Raw genomic sequence first — 1,281 nt, 5'->3', positions numbered from 1 at the left:
CACATTTCATCTTGGAAAATTTTGATTTAAACTGTGTAATAAGCCTCTGTCATTTAACCACACCCACTCAAAAACCTGCAGTTTACTAAACACTCTTATTGTGTTTAAAATTATTTGCCAGATATGGCCCGTAATATGCGGGTGGCAGTCGATTATACAGTGTACCAGATTCCGGAAACTTCTGTCGGGTGGTGGGGGGGGGGGGCCGACATCTAAAAAATTTAGCTGGGGGGGCTCAGCCTACAAAAGTTTGAAGACCTCTGCTCGAGACCATAGAGCTGTGTCTCGACATATTCTAGCCAATAGTGGAAATATATTCAGTTCCCAACACCGCCATGCCTAGGTATCTAACACTGTACCCTGCTACTTGCAGTCTGGAGTCCACCTTGCTCCAGTCCAGCTTATCAGGCACTAGCGTTGACTTCCTCCAATTTACTGAGAGTCCTGAGGGATCTCCGTAATACGTAAAGATTTAAATAAGCCACAGTGGAGTCTCCCTTGGCCACCGGGAGGAAAAAAAAAACATGTCATCGACGTATAGTGAAACACGGTTAGTCAACACCACACATTTTCTTTTTTTTTGGAGAACGCCGATCGCATCATTTATTAAAGAAATCAACTGGAAAATATAAATTGCACCACACATGGGAGATTGAGAAAACGTGGGGGTCCTGCACCCCAAAATGCCAGCTAGTGAGGGAGCTTGTGGGGGACCAGCTTGTAAGGGGCACCAGAGGACGGGCAGCATTGGGGTTTTCCTTCATGAAGCCAAAACCAGATGACACTAGTGTTGTCCCCCTCACAAAAGCAGCCCATAATCCTTTTCTTGTTGATGGAAGGGACAATGCGAGGGTCCTCCTTGGTCCTGGCACAGGGAGGTGGCTACAGAATACTGTATGGATAGTTTCCCATCTCCAAAACCTTTGTGATCTTCCTCTCTAGTCCTGTGGCTTGCTCCTCATCTGTGGGAATACCTCCTGCAGACATTGACCTGACCACCAAGGGCACACGAGCTGTCCCAGTCCCATGGCTGCGAGCCAGCAGCATGCTCCTCACAAGTAACCCTGAAGCCATGTTTTAGAGCATTGTCCACCGTCCAACCGATGGAGCTGCAGAAGGTAAACGATATAGCTTCAGAGGCGGGCGCTCCATTCAAACCCACTCAATCTACTGTCCGTGTTAACGAGCTCAGCCAAGGCCTTCATCTCTAGGGCAAACAGCAGGGGGAAAGTGGGCACCCCGGCTAAGTTCCCCTCTCTATAGGAAACATTTGAGACAGAG

At 48.2% G+C, this 1,281-nt stretch overlaps 1 pseudogene; it reads right to left on the bottom strand.

Moving 5' to 3' along the window:
- Window positions 1–690: 690 nt before the first annotated feature.
- LOC147706216 (cytochrome c oxidase subunit 5B, mitochondrial-like) lies at window positions 691–1,074 on the bottom strand (annotated as a pseudogene).
- Between the last annotated feature and the right edge of the window lie 207 nt (window positions 1,075–1,281).

Source organism: Lissotriton vulgaris, chromosome 7, assembly GCF_964263255.1.
Source record: "Lissotriton vulgaris chromosome 7, aLisVul1.2, whole genome shotgun sequence".
Classification (NCBI taxonomy): Eukaryota; Metazoa; Chordata; class Amphibia; order Caudata; family Salamandridae; genus Lissotriton; species Lissotriton vulgaris.
Note: the sequence above shows the minus strand (reverse complement) of the source record. Positions and strands in the feature narration are given on the sequence as shown.